Genomic DNA, 15,696 nt, shown 5'->3' on the forward strand with positions numbered 1-15,696 from the left:
CAAACAAAAAATATCCATCAACAAAAACTATTAGAATTGATAAATTCAGTAAAGTTGCAGGATACAAAAAAAACATACAAAAATCAGTAGCATTTCTATATGCCAACAGCAAACGATCTGTAAAAGAAATCCAGAAAGTAATTCCATTTACAATAGTTACCAATAAAATAAAATACCTAGGAAATAACTTAACCAAAGAAGTGAAAGAGCTCTACAATGAAAACTACAAAATCTTAATGAAAGAAATTGAAGACACCAAAAAATGAAAAGATATTACATGTTCATGAATTGAAATAACCAATATTGTTAAAATGTTCATACTATCCCAAGCAATCTGTAGATTCAATACAATCTCTATCAAAATAACAATGACATTCTTCACAGAAATAGAAAAAAAAGATCCTAAAATATATATGGAACCACAAAGACCCAGAGTATCCAAAGATATCCTCAGCAAAAAGAAAAAAACTGGAGGAATCACATAACCTGACTTCCAGTTATATTACAGAGCTATAGTAACCAAAACAGCACAGCACTGGCATAAAAACTGACACATAGACCAACAGAAAACAATGGAGAACCCAGGAAAAAACCCATACATCTACAGTGAACTCATTTTTTACAAAGGTACCAAGAACATACGTTGAGGAAGGGACAGTCTCTTCAATAAATGGTGCTGGGAAAACTGGATATCCATATGCAGAAGAATGAAACTAGACCCCTATCTCTTGCCATATACAACAATCAAATCAAAACGTATTAAAGACTTAAATCTAAGACCTGAAACTATGACACTATTAAAAGAAAACATTGGGAAAAAATCTCTCCAGGACTTTGGACTGAGCAAAGATTTCTTGAATAATACCCCACAAGCACAGACAACTAAAGCAAACATGGACAAATCATATCAAGTTAAAAAGCTTCTGCACAGCAAAGGAAACAATCAACAAAATAAAGAAACAACCCACAGAACAGGAGAAAATATCTGCAAACTATCCATCTGGCAAAGAATTAATAGCCAGGACATATAAGGAGCTCAAACCAGTCTATAGAAAAAAATCTAATAATCCAACCAAAAATGGGCAAAAGATCTGAATAGACATTTCTCAAAAGAAAACATACAGATGGCAAACAGGCATATTGAAAGGTGCTCAACATTATCGGTCATCAGAGAGATGCAAATCAAAACTACAATGAGAGGTCATCTCACCCCAGTTAAAATGGCTTTTGTCTTTTGGACAGGCAATAACAAATGCTGTCAAGGATGTGGAGAAAAGGGAACCCTTGTACACTGTTGCTGGGAATGTAAATTAGTACAGCCACTAGGGAGAACAGCTTGGAGGTTCCTCAAAAAACTAAAAATAGAACTACCATATGATCCAGCAATTCCACTGCAAAAAATATACCCCCAAAAAAGGAAATCAGCATAATGAAAGGATATCTGCACTTCCATGTTTGTTGCAGCTCTATTCACAATAGCCAAGATTTGGAAGCAACCTAAGTGTCCATCAACAGATGATTGGATAAAGAAAATGTGGTACATATACACAATGGAGTACTATTCTGCCATAAAAAAGAATGAGATCCTGTCATTTGCAACAACATGAATGGAACTGGAGGTTCTTATGCTAAGTGAAACAAGCCATGCACAGAAAAACAAACTTCACATGTCCTCACTTATTTGTGGGAGCTAAATATTACAACAATTGAACTCATGGTGATAGAGAGTAAAAGGATGGTTACCAGAGGCTGGGAAGTGTAGTGGGGTGGGGGTAGAGTGGGGATGGTTAACGGATACAAAAATATAGTTAGATAGAATAAATAAGATCTAATATTTGATAGCACAACAAACTGACAGCAGTCAACAATAGTATATTATACATTTAAAGACAACTAAGAGTATAACTGGATTGTTTGTAACACAAAGAAAGGATAAATGCTGGCTGGATGCAGTGGCTCATGCCTGTAATCCCAGCACTTTGGGAGGCTGAGGCGGGTGGATCATGAGGTCAGGTGTTCAAGACCAGCCTGGCCAACATAGTGAAACCACATCTCTACTAAAAATACAAAAAAAAAAAAAAAAAAATTAGCCGGGCATGGTGGTGCATGCTTGTACTCCCAGCTACTTGGGAGGCTGAGGCAGGAGAATCACTTGAACCTGGGAGGTGGAGGTTGCAGTGAGCCGACATTGTGCCACAGCACTCCAGCCTGGGCAACAGTGCGAGACTCCATCTCAAAAAAACAAAAAAAAAATGCTTCGAGTGATGGATACCCCATTTACCCTGATGTGATCATTATGCATTGTATGCTAGCATCAAAATACCTCATGTACCCCATAAACATATACACCTACTATGTACCCACGAAAATTAAAAATTACAAAATACATCCATCAACAGATGATTAAAGAAAATGTGGTATACACATACAATGGAATATTTTTCAGACTTAAAAAGAAGGAAATTGACTGGGCGCAGTGGCTCATGCCTATAATCCCAACACTTGGGGAAGCCAAGGCAGGTGGATCACCTGAGGTCAAGAGTTCGAGACCAGCCTGGCCAACATGGTGAAACCCCATCCCTACTATAAAATACAAAAAAAAAAAAAAAAAAAAGTAGCCAGGCGTGGTGGCAGACGCCTGTAATCCCAGCTATTTGGGAGGCTGAGGCAGGAGAATTACTTGAACCTAGGAGGCTGCGGTTGCAGTGAGCCAAGCTCGCGCCACTGCACTCCAGCCTGGGTAACAGAGCGAGACTCCATCTCAATTAAAAAAAAAAAAAAGGGGGAAATCAGACACACGTTACAACATGGACGAACCTTGAGGACATTATGCTCAGTGAAATAAGCCAGTCACAGAAGGACACATACTGCATACAAGGTACCTAAAGTGTTAAATTCACAGACAGAAAGTAGAATGTGGTTGCCAGGGCCTGCAGAGAGAGGGAATGGGGAGTTATTTAATGGGTATAGGGTTTCAGTTTTGCAAGATGAAAAGTTCTATTACACAACAAGGTGCAAACAGTTAATACTACTGTACTATACACTTATAAACAGTTCAGATGGTAAATTTTATGCTATGTGTTTTTTTACTACAATTAAAAATAAAATTGTCTCATCAAGGAGCAAGCACCCTGGGGTTTTCATACAACTCCCATCCTTCGCCCACCAGCTGAGAATCACTCTTGAGGTGTTAACTCCCCACACTCCAAGGGCCATAGAGCATGCCCTGTAGAGAGATACAGGGAGCCACAGGCACACATGGAATGGTCTGAGGTCACCTCCCAGTGCCCGAGGGACATTGGGGCACTGACCACATCTGCCATATCATTTACCTTTGAGTCCTCTGTAAAACAGGAATGATAAATGCCTACCTCGATAGACCAGTTGCAAAGGCTACTTTGAACATATGCAGACTTAGACTTAGCACAGTGCCTGGCCCACAGTTAAAATGTTATAATCAGGCTGGGTGGTGTGATGGCTCCCACCTGTAATCCTAACACTTTGGGAGGCTGAGGTAGGAGAGTTGCTTGAGCCCAGGAGTTCGAGACCAGCCTGGTCAACATAGCAAGACCCCATCTCTACAAAACTTTTTTAAATTAGCTGGACGTTCATCTGAGATGTGAGGACTTGAAAAAAAAAATTAGTCTGATGGGCTGGCCCACGCCTATAGTCCCAGCTGCTTGGGAGGCTGAAGCAGGAGAATCCCTGGAACTCTGGAGGTTGAGGCTGCAGTGAGCTATGATGGTGCCACTGCATTCCAACCTGGGTGACAGAGTGAGATTCTGTCTCTAAATAAATAAATAATTTAAAAATTAGTGGGGTGGCTGGGTGCAGTGACTAACACCTGTAATCCCAGCACTTTGGGAGGCCGAGACAGGCGGATCACCTGAGGTCGGGAGTTCAAAACCAGCCTGACCAACATGGAGAAACCCCGTCTTTACTAAAAATATAAAATTAGCCGGGAGTGATGGCACATGCCTGTAATCCCAGCTACTCGGGAGGCCGAGAGGCAGGAGAATCGCTTGAACCTGGGAGGCAGAGGTTGCAGTGAGCTGAGATCCCGCCATTGCACTCCAGCCTGGGCAACGAGCGAAACTCCGTCTCAAAAAAAAAAAAATAGCAGGGCATGGTGGCACACACCTGTAGTCCCAGTTACTTGGGAAGCTGAAGTGGGAGGATCCCCTGAGCCCAGGAGTTCCAGGCTGCAGTGAGCTATGAACAAGCCACTGCACTCACTCCAGCCTGGGCAACACAGCAAGGCTGTCTCTTAAAACAAACAAAAAGACTATAATCATTGTACACATCTGCCTTATCTATTGGCAGGAACAGCGCCAGGACGGCAGGGGAAGAGCTCCGTTTCCCTCCCTGCTCTGGTTCCCTTTAAAGATGGCTGCCTCTCAGCCTCCTGGCCCACCCGGCCTTCAGGGCCACAGGCCTCAAGCCAGCTGGACACCTCACACCGGACAGCTCTGCCCTGGGAATCCTGGAACCCCTGCTAGTAGGCGCCACGACCCAGGCCGAGGAATGCCCTCAGCACAGAGACTGTCCCCTGGGGCAGCTCGCCCTACTGCCTGATAAGGGCGGCTCCTTCGCGGCTCCCAGACTCTGGAGCCTGGGGGCTGGGCTGCAGCCAAACGCAGACACCCCTCTAATGCCGACAGCCTGGCCCCCTTACCCTGTAGCTCTCCACCCTCAGGATGCATTCTTCCCCAGAAGCTCCCTGCCCACCCCCACCTGGAAGGCCTCCCTCGTCTGAATCAGGGCGCACACAGCTGAGTCTCCAGCGCGGACACCCCGTCATCCCAACACCCTTCTTCTCCCCCCGAACAGCCGCTTACGATTTTTAGAAATCAGTAAAATACGTGCCCAGCTCCAAACTTTTGGAAGCGCCTCAGAGTTTTGCAGAGCATAGCAGTGGTTCTGGGCTCCCCAGTGCACCCCAGACTTGGCTCCCTCCTGTCCAGCCCACAGCCGCGTCCCGAGAGTGAAGGGGAAGCATAGGCAGCCCTTTCCGCCGCCCCCGCTGGCATGACATCACCTTCCCCACGCCGAGAAGCTGAGGTCTTTCTCAGTTTGTTTCATGCTCCAAGCGCAGCTTTAAAAACCTTTCCTGGAGGTGGGGAGGGAAAATACCCAAAGTATTAGCCGTGGCTACAGCTGGGTGTAGGATGCAGGGAGTTACTGTTTCCTTCTTTATACGTTTGTATTTTCCACAATGACCACATTCTATTTTTTATTGTCAGGAAAACGAATGAGTGTTTTTTAAGTAAGCAATTTAGAAGCCTATTTGGTTGCCTTCAGCATTTTTCAGGGCCTCAGCTCGTTTCTGGAGCCAGCTTTTCAGCCGCTCTTCTCTCCGTTCTCTCGCTCTCTGAGTGGAGTTCTCTGCCTTCCACCCTTTGCTTCTGTCCTTTGAAAATGTGAGCGAAGCACAGTTGCTTGTGCAAACCACACCAGCCTCCTGAGATCCTCTCGATTTTCCTTCTCACTGGGAATATTTTTCATCAGAATTTATTCTCCCAAACTAAGAAAGGGACCTCATGTCCCGCTGATCTGATGCACTGAGAACACACCATCATTTTCCCAGTATTCTTGCCAAAAATACACAACCTGAGGCTTATCATGAGGAAACATCAGGCAGACCCAAACTGAGGGACATTCTACAAGAAAAGTGCGTGGACTCTTCAAAAATGTCAAGGTCAGGAAAGACAAAGAAAGCCCAAGGAACTGTCGCCGATTGGAGGAGATTAGAGACAGGGCAACTAACTGCAGCACGTGATCTGGGATATTGTGTTGCTATAAAGGACATTACTGGGACAGTTGGTGACATCTAAATCTGAATACGGTCTGTAGATTAGCTAATTGTATTGAATCAGTGTTCGTTTCCTGACTTAGTCACTGCACTGTGGCTGTGTAGCAGAATGTCCTTTACTTTTTAGGAATTATACACTGAAGCTTTGGGAGATAAAGGGCATCACATCTGCAATTTACTCTCATGATTCAGAAAAATATATATATTTGTACACACAGACAGAGAAAACAGTAAGGCAAATGTGGCAAAAATGTTAATATTTGGGGAATCTTGATGAAGAGTTTAAAAAAAAAATCCCTTTGTTCTGTTCTTAGAATTTTTCTGTAAGTCCCTTTGCTTCTGACCTCTGGGTTAATGCAGTTGACACAACAGCCTGACTCCTAGGCTGACTGCTGACTAATTCTTTGCTTGATGCTCTTGACCTTGGACTGTGTCCTCCCCCGATTTAGCCCCTGTAGAGACAGTGAGCAGGAAGACTAGTTTGGTGAATAATAAATCCGCTGTCACTGCCACCATCACCACCAGCAGGGGCAGAGGGACTTTTGCTGAGCCCTCACTATGTAAGTCAATGCTCCCATACCCTGAGTGATGTACACAGTACTTCACTCAGTCCTCACAGTAGTCTTCTGAGGTTGCCATTACAATCCCCAATCTACAGATGAAGAAACTGAGGCTCAGAGAGATGAACTCACTTACCTAACGTCACAGCAGCTATTAAGTGGCAAGGCCAGAACTGACCCACAAATCTCTAGAACCCCACAGTCTTACACTAATCTGCCCTGACACTGGTAAGGAGACTGACTGGCTGTACTCTGTTCTGATATTTTCTCTCCTGATTCTCCTTTGCTGAAATAATAGAAACAAAAATAATTGTACCAGCCATAAAAAAATGAAATCCTGTCATTTTCAACAACATGGATGAACTTGGAGGACATCATATTAAGTGAAATAAGCCAGACACAGAGAGACAAATACTGCATGATCTCACTCATATGTGGAATCTAAAAAAAAAAAAAAAAAAAAAAAAATTGATCTCATAGAAGAAGAGTCAGAGAGTCCAACAGTGGTTACCAGAGCCTGGGAAGGTCAGGGGAGAGGGGAGGATGGGGAGAGGTCGGTCGACAGGTACAAATTACAATTAGATGGGAGGCATAAATTCTGGGGTTCTGTTACACAGTAGGGTGGCTATGGTTAACAGTAAGATATTGTATATTACAAAATAGCTAGAAGAGAGGCTTTTGAATGTTCTCACCACAAGGGAATGATAAATGCATAAGGTGATTGATATGCTAACTACCCTAATTTGACCATTATACAATATATGTATTAAAATATCAAACTGCACCCCATACCTATGTACAATGATAATGTGTCAATTATTTAAACTAATTAATTTTAAAAAATTATTATAAAGCTATGCTGCTCCATAGAGTGACCACATGTAGCTGTTTAAATTTAATAAGGCTGGGCATGATGGCTCTTGCCTGTTATCCCAGCACTTTGGCAAATCAAAGCAGAGAATTGCCTGAGGCCATGTGTTCAAGACCAGCCTGGGCAACACAGTGAGATCCATCCCTAGAAAAAATAATTTTAAAATTAGCTGGGCATGGTGATGCTTGCCTATAGTCCTAGCTTGACTGGGAGTTTGAGGCTGCAGTGAGCTATGGCACGCCACTGCACTCCAGCCTGGGCAACCAAGCTGAGCTCTGTCTCTAAAAATTAATCAGTTAATTAATTAATTAATTAGAATTAAGTAAAATCTGAAATTCAGTTCCTCAGTCTCACTAGCCACATTTCAACTGCTGATTAGCTCCATGTGGCTTGTGGCTACAATTATTGGACAGAGCAGATTGTAAAACATTTCTAACACGGCAAAAAGTTCTATTGGACAATGCCGTTCCAAAAACTTTTACATGTGTTCAAGAAGATACAAAAAATGAAAAATAAACAAAAGAAAATTTACATACCCTTCACTGACCAAGATAATTTTTTATTCAAAGTTAACTTATTTTTAAGATAAAACTTCAAACACAAAATTGACTTTAACACTGTTCTCACTTGTCACACAGAAACCAACTTTTCAGCCGCGGCAGCATCAGGTGTTAGGGAGAGACACCTCCTGGCAGCACATGGAATTACAACCTAGCACAATCAGACACTGGAACTAGCCAGGGACTGGGTTTCAGCAGCCATCGGTGGAATACCAGGAGATTCCCAAGAGTGGGAGAAAAATCCCATACCAAGAAACAATCATGGATAAGGCACCAGGAAGACATACTAGGTTACAAAAGCCCATCCAAGGCCAGGCGCAGTGGCTCACGCCTGTAATCCTAGCACTTTTGGAGGCCGAGGCGAGCAGATCACTTGAGGTCAGGAGTTCGAGACAAAAGCCCATCCACCACCAGACATAAATCTCCTGTGTCACATCCCTCAAGCCATGCATGGCTGCACGGAGATACATAATAATGTGTCGGTCATTTGAATAAATAAATGATTGATTGATTAATTCTGATTATTTCAGAACTCTACCATTGAGCATTTTATTGTCTTCTTTAACATTCTTTTTCAGTTGGACACATATTATGAAGGTAATGTAGAGCTGGGATTTACGCTTCAAACAACTTAGCTGACACAGAAGTGTTCGATGATCAAGGAACGTCTGGACTTTAACAAAATCATCAAGAACAAGAAAACATCAAGATGTTTGAGTTTCTGGTAAAGCATAAAAAGATGTTCCTGGCTAGGCATGGTGGCTCACGCCTGTAATTTCGGAACTTTGAGAGACCAAGGAGGACAGATCGCTTGAGTCCAGGAGTTTGAGACCAGCCTGACCAACATGGTGAAACCCCGTCTCTACTAAAAATACAAAAAGTAGCCAGGCATGGTGGTATACATCTGTGATCTCAGCTACTCAAGAGGCTGAGGCACGAGAATCGCTTGAACCTGGGATGCAGAGGTTGCAGTGAGCTGAGATCATCCCACTGCACTCCAGCCTGGGCGACAGAGTGAGACTCTGTCACAGAAAAAAAAAAAAGAAATAAAGAAAGAAAGAAAGAAAGAAAGAAAGAAAGAAAGAAAGAAAGAAAGAAAGAAAGATGTTCCCATTTTTTTTTCCTTTGGCCCAAGATGGTGGAAATGAAAGATGGCTTACTGGATTGGGAAATGGATTGGACCCTAAATCATTCTTTATCCACTCGTTCCACAGATACTGATTGGGCCTCTTGGTAGCCAGGCGGCGGGATAATGAGTAGCGCTGGAGGCCACTTAGCTGAGTTGCGCACACAAAATAACACAATGCACACAAGGTTTATCTTCAGGAACTCATCCCGGGTAGAACAAGTGCTCAGCAGAGATCTGGGCTGGTGAGGGCAGCTTGCGGTTCTTGACTCTTCTGAGAACCTGGGGATCCAGGTTCAGGGAGACCAACGCTATTGGATACAAATCTTGAATTTAAAGAAATTGGGATGTAAATAATGATGCAATCCCCGGGGCTCATGGAGTACCCCAGTGACTGGGGAGGTTTTCCATGGGATTCAAGCAGGCTAATCAGCAAGACTGAATCTGGGCTGTCTCAGTGAGCCGTGGCCTGAGGCTACTTATGGGCCACCTGTCCAGAATTGGAGGGGTCCCAGGGTCTGGTGTAGCTTCAAAGAGATGGAATAGTAAAGAGGATCATGCATTGCAAAGTCCACAACAGCCCCCCAAAACAAGGACAGTCCCCTTATTTGATGAACTTTTGTTGGGTTCCTGTCTTGTGCCGAGCTGTGTGCTAGGTTCTGGGGAGACAGAGACCAATAAGCTTCAGAGACCTGAGAAGTAGGGTCCTTCTCTCCCTCATCACTTTCTTCACAAACCCACTTCAGTTTCCTCTTAACTCCTGGCATGAGTAAGGTGCTATTTCATAACCCTTTTACCTTTATTAAAGGTGTCAGGTATCCAATAGGAAAAAAAATGCGCAAATGAATTTAAAAGGCATTCACACAAAAGGATATCAAAATGGCCAGTAAGTTCATAAAAAGATGCTCAACATCAGCCAGGCGCGGTGGCTCATGTCTGTAATTCCAGAACTTTGGGAGGTCGAGGTGAGTGGATCACTTGAGGTCAGGAGCTTGAGACCAGCCTGGCCAACATGGTGAAACCCTGTCTCTACTAAAAACACAAAAAATTAGCCAGACGTGGTAGCACATGCCTGTAATCTCAGCTACTTGGGAGGCTGAAGCAGGAGAATCACTTGAACCCAGGAGGCGAAGGAAGGATGCAGTGAGCCGAGATTGCGCCAGCGCACTCCAGCCTGGGCAACAGAGCGAGACTCCGTCTCAAAAAAAAAAAAGATGCTCAACCTCAATGGTTACAGGGAAATGCAAATTAGACCCACAATATGCTGTGACTATACACTCACTAGAATGGCTAAAATTAACTTTCTGAAAATATCAAGCATTGGTGAGGATGTGGAGGAAGTGAACTCTTACATGCTGCTGGTGGAAGTATAAACCAGTACAAGCACTTTGGAAAACCATTTGGCAGTTTCTTCTAAAATTAAACAATACACTCACCATGTGACCAAGCAGTTCCACTCCTGGGTATATACCCTGAAAGAAATGAGTGCGTACGCACACCAAAAAACATGTACAAACATACACATTGCTGCTAAATCGATAACAGCCAAAAACTAAATACAACCCAAATGCCCATCAGTAGAAGAATAGATAAATACATTGTGGTGTACAGCACAGCAAGAAAAATGAATGAGTTGCTCTTACGTGAAATATGAGTGAATCTCAAAAACACAATATTGATCACAAGATATCAAATAAGCCAGGCACAGTGGCTCACACCTATAATCCCAGAACCTTGAGAGGCTGAGGCCAGAGGATCTCTTGAGTCTAGGAATTTAAGACCAGCCTGGGCAACATAGGGTGACCCCATCTCTACAAAAAATTTTTTTAAAAATTAGCTGGGTGTGGTAGTGTGCACCTGTAGTCCCAGTTCCTCGGGAGGCTGGAGCGGGGGGACTGCTTGAGCCCAGGAGTTCAAGGCTGCATTGAGCTATGGTCACACCACTGCACTCCAGCCTGAGTCACAGAGGACCAAGACCCCTTTTTAAAAAATAAAAATAAAAAATAAAAAAATAAAAGGCAAAACTTATCTACATATGATGAGAGAGGTCAGAATAGTGTCTACTTGTTTAGGGCAGTGGGAGATGGGGATTGAGTGAGAAAGGGCCTGAAGGAACTTACTAGAATGATGGAAATGTTCTCTATCCTGATCTTGGTGGTTGTTACATGGGTGTATACATAGGTAAAAATTCATTGAGCATCCACTTAAGATTTGTGTATTTTACTATATGCAAATTATGCATCAATAAAAGAGTAAAAACAATCAAAACTCTTAGGTGACCACACCTGATATAAGCATGGCTGATACATTAAAAAGCTTGCATATATTACAATGAATACCATCATTTGGGAATTTAATATAATTTTGTAACAGCCTCAGAAACAGTCATATTCCAGAGGCCCTTGGCAACAGCTTTGTTGCTTACAGCTCACCAGCACCAAAAGGGACCTGTCGCTTTCCAACCACGGGGGCTGTGGCCCTGCCCAGAACTCTCAAGGGATCCACCTTTCTGGGTCGAACTCTCACAGCTCCCAGAGTACCTGGGGCCAAGCACGTGAGCTCCCAGCAGGCCTCAGCACCCTGGGATGCCAGACCTGCTCAAACTTGGAGAGGGTCCTACGGGTCCTTGGAGGAAAATTACAAGCCCCAAGTACACTGGACACACAGAGTTTGCCTGTGATGAAAACTTAGATGAAGGAAGAAGCCCTTTAGGAGGGTCTTTCTTGTCTTCTGCAGATGTGCAGCTCTAGCCATGCTGCAACGCAGACCATGGACCAGGAGCTCCCAACCTCAGCGGCACAGCACAGGGGAGCATTGGAACATGGGATGCCCGGACCGTCTGACCCACACCAACTGAATCAGAATCTTTAATGTGGTGTTTCTCAGAGGGCCCCCTGGAGCCACAGCAACATTGTCACCTGGGAACCTGTTAGAAATGCACATTCTCAGGCCCCACTTCAGACCCACTGAATTCTGTGGCCAGCCCCAGCAATCTTTGTTCTGACTGTTCTAACAGTCCCTGCCAGGGGTTCTGATGCATGTGGAAGTGTGGGACCTAATTAGAAACTGCATTTCTAGCAAGTTTCCAGGTGGTGCAGATGTGGCTGCTCTGGGGACTACACTCTGAAAACCACCAGAGCCTAACTGTCTAATGGGTAGAGCCAAGCTCTGGGAGAGAGTGGGGGAAATTAAAAGCTACCCAGGTGAGTGGCTCTGATGCAGGTGAGAGTAATTAGCATTGCCATAGACTCTCATCGTCTCATCTGACAAGAGGTACACACCTGGAGAGGGAGCTCACACAGGTGAGGGCATTACAGGAGAAGAAATACCATCTCCTCAATTTGACCTGTCTGGGGTCTCTTTTCATTTCTATAACACTGCAATTTGGGGTTCCTGGTACGGCAGAATTTAGGTTCTAGGTGCCTAGCCCTGAGAATTTGTTCTGGCAATATTGAAGCTGGAGGCGTTTTTGTTAGAACACTTTGCATAAAAGCCTTTATGGGGAGGGGGACCTGATTTTACCTTAAAAAGCTAATTTTTGGCCCAAGATAGATGAGACTTAGAAGGGGAGAGGAAGTAAAGGAGGAGTAAAGAGAATGAAAAGAAGAGATGATGTGCAGGGCTGGGGAGGAGAGAGCAAATGGGGAGGAAGAGAAAGAACTGTGAGAGAATGACTGAAAGATCGTCTCTCCTTTTCAAGGAGCGTCCACCCTCTCTCTTTTTTTTAAATTGAGCACTGAGAAGGGATTTATGCAAGACTGGGTGCAAGAGCTGGGCAAGCTGATGTGCAAAGCAGGAAAGCAAAGGATTGAAAGGAGTCAAAGTGCTGTCTTTGGCAGCACATGTATAAAATTGGAATGAAGGCCGGGCACCGTGGCTCACGTCTGTAATCCCAGCACTTTGGGAGGCTGAAGTGGGCGGATCACTTGAGGCCAGGAGTTCGAGACCAGTCTGGCCAACATGATGAAACCCGTTTCTACTAAAACTATGAAAACTAGCCGGGCGTGGTGGTGCATGCCTGTAATTCCAGCTACTCGGGAGGCTGAAGCAGGAACTCAGGAGGCATAGGTTTCAATGAGCCGAGATCACGCCACTGTACTCCAGCCTGGGTAACAGAGTGACACTCTGTCTCTAAATAAATAAATAAAACTGGAACAATACAGAGAAGATTAGCATGGCCCCTGCAAGGATGACACACAAATTCATGAAAAGTTCCATATCAATAAAAATTATTTTAAAATTTTTTTAAAAGAATGAGTTAAAGGAGACCCCAAAGGAGTGAGTGGGGGCTGGAGGTCAGGCCCACCACGGCAGAGGGTCAGACTTCATCAGGGTGAAAACTTCCTGCTGTGAAAAGCCAAACTACAGACTGGGAGAAAATGTTCACAGCACCTGTATCTGAAAAAGGATTTGCATTCCAAATACATAAAGAACCCATACAACTCACTAATAGGAAGGCAAACAGTGAAAACTGAGCAAAAGACATGAACAGACACTTCACAAAGGACATGCAAATGGCCAGCACGCACAGGAAGAGATGCTCACCCTCAGTAGTCTTCAGGGAGATGCAGAATGAAACCACAGTAATATGCTACCTCACACCCACAAGCATGGCTGAAAATAAAAAGATGTGTAATACCAGTATTGGTTAGAATGTAGGGCAGCTGAAACTCCTAGCTCACTGGCGAGAACTTAAAATAGTACAGGCTGGATGCAGTGGCTCACGTCTGTAATCCCAGCACTTTGGGAGGCCAAGACGGGCAGACTGCTTGAGCCCAGGAGTTTGAGACCAGCCTGGACAATGTGGCAAAACCCCATCTCTACTAAAAATACAAAAAATTAGCTGGGTGTGGTGGCATGCATCTGTAATACCAACTACCCCAGCAGGCTGAAGTGGGAGAATCACCTGAGCCAGGGAGGTCGAGACTGCAGTGAGCTGTGATCATGCTACTGCTCTCCAGCCTGGGTGATAGAGTGAGACCCTGTCTCAAAAAATAAAGATACAAATAAAATAAAATAGTACAACTGCTTGGGAGAACTACTGGAGTTTATTTTAAATCTAAACAAACACCCACCATTTGACCCAGCAATTCTACTGTTATATATTTACTGAAGTACCATAAAAACATAGGCCCACAAAAAGACTTGTACACAAATGTGAATAGGCGTAAGTAGCTAGTGGCCACCATAATGCTGTTTGATTTGATTGCTCAAAAGCTTGTGGAAGTCTACATTGGAATAATAGGTTGTCTTTTTAAAAGGCTTGTATCCAAATGTGCGTAACAGCTTTATTCACGATTGCTAAAAATTGGAAACAATTCAAGTAATCCATCAACTAGGAAATGGGTAAACAAAATTTGTTCTCTTCATAGAAAGGGACAGTAATAAAAAGATTGAAATTACTAATAGATGCAACAACATGGATGAGTCTTAAAATCACTGTGTAAAATAAAAGCTGGATGCAAGAGTGCCTACCATATGATTCATTTATATAAAATTTTTAAACAAAGAGAACTAATTTATAGTTACAGAAAGCAGATCAACAATGAACTGGGACTGAGGTGACTGCAAGTGAGGGACTAAAACACTTTCTGGGGTGATGGACAGGTGTTATATCTTGTTTAGGTGCATGCATTTGTCAAAAGTTGTCCGACTGAATGCTTAAAATGTATGAATGAGTTTTATTGTATGTAAATTATGCCTCAATAACGTTTATTTAAAATGAATTGGCCGGCACGGTGGCTTACGCCTGTAACCCCAGAACAGCACTTTGGGAGGCTGAGGCGGGTAGATCACCTGAGGTCAGGAGTTCGAGACCAGCGTGGCCAACATGGTGAAACCCTATCTCTACTAAAAATACAAAAAAAAAAAAAAAAAATTAGCCGGGCGTGGTGGCAGGCACCTGTAATCCCGGCTACTCGGGAGTCTGAGGAAGGAGAATCGCTTGAACCCAGGAGGCGGAGGTTGCAGTGAGCCGAGATCGTGCCATTGCACTCCAGCCTGAGCGACAGAGCAAGACTCCGTCTCAAAAATAAATAAATAAAATGAATCAAAAATAAAAATATAAAAAAAACAAATAGCAAAAAAGAAAAAAGGACAAGAATAAAATAAAATAAAGAAAAATAAAGAAAAAAATAAGAGACTTTGTGGTAAAAATAATAAAACAGTAAAATAGGAAGAGCACACAGAATGAGAAGAGAAATGGACCAAGGTGAAAACCGTGAAGAGCTGTCGAACTTGAAGAATAGAAAAGGAAGAATGAGCAGAGATGCACAGGCAGAGGTCAGAATGAAGTCCTCTGGGGGTCAAAGAAGTAAGAAGCTTGGTGGCCACAGACAGCAGAGAGTTAAAAGAGCCAAGGGGGCCAGCCAGTAAGATTAATGCCTGGAGAGGGCTGTAGGATGGGGCCCGAGTGGAGAAGTCACTCCTGAGAGGCCAGTTCTGAAGGTGGGTTGAGGGGTGATAACTTGGGCTGAGGGAGCAGAGAGGGAGCCTTCGGCAGCTTTGTCAGGGAGCTTGGGGAAGGAGAGTGGGCTCCAACAGGACGCTGCTAGGAGAACCCCCGGGAAAACCCACCTGGTGGCCTCAATCTCCTGACACTGTCTCTCACGTCTTCATTCCTACCCAGGGATAGATATTGCTATTTGACCACTGCCCCTGCACAAGGTGTGCCAAAAGTCCCCAAGCCCCTTTCCCATAAGAAGTTTACTGTATGTTTGCACTGAGGAAAGCTAAATAAGCTAGGTGAATTCCCCACCCCAAATTCC

At 43.9% G+C, this 15,696-nt stretch overlaps 1 pseudogene; it reads left to right on the forward strand.

Moving 5' to 3' along the window:
* Positions 1-13,053: 13,053 nt before the first annotated feature.
* Positions 13,054-13,153, forward strand: LOC115931818 (uncharacterized; annotated as a pseudogene).
* Positions 13,154-15,696: the final 2,543 nt, after the last annotated feature.

This window comes from Gorilla gorilla, chromosome 21 (genome assembly GCF_029281585.2).
Source record: "Gorilla gorilla gorilla isolate KB3781 chromosome 21, NHGRI_mGorGor1-v2.1_pri, whole genome shotgun sequence".
In the NCBI taxonomy this organism is placed as follows: domain Eukaryota; kingdom Metazoa; phylum Chordata; class Mammalia; order Primates; family Hominidae; genus Gorilla; species Gorilla gorilla.